We start from the raw sequence: 427 nt of genomic DNA on the forward strand, positions 1-427 counted from the left end.
CAAAATATCATATGAATTTAAAATGCTTTAAAACTGTATAAAATATCATAAAAACTTTCTTAGACTGTATTCTGTTTTATATCAGTCCCCCATTCCAGTAAAATTAACCGTTTTAAAGCCAAATGTAGTATATTTGATGAGTTGTTGAGTGCTTTTGGGACTTATACATAATTTTTCTTCTACATTTTTACCATTTTTATTTTAATAAATGACAAAAAAGACGGATGTACCAAGTAAGATACAAATGAAAGCTAATATATAAAAATTATTATTTAATTGATTTTTTTAATGGCCAGAAGGTTCAATAAACACTCCGTTTTCAACAGATAGATTTTTCTACCTATTATTTCGGGCTTTAAAGGGTCAAAGACGGAACTACTCCGGCCCACCTTAAAATCTGACGTCACCACGAAGCTCCGACCCTGTG

Source organism: Oreochromis aureus, linkage group 14, assembly GCF_013358895.1.
Source record: "Oreochromis aureus strain Israel breed Guangdong linkage group 14, ZZ_aureus, whole genome shotgun sequence".
NCBI lineage: Eukaryota > Metazoa > Chordata > Actinopteri > Cichliformes > Cichlidae > Oreochromis > Oreochromis aureus.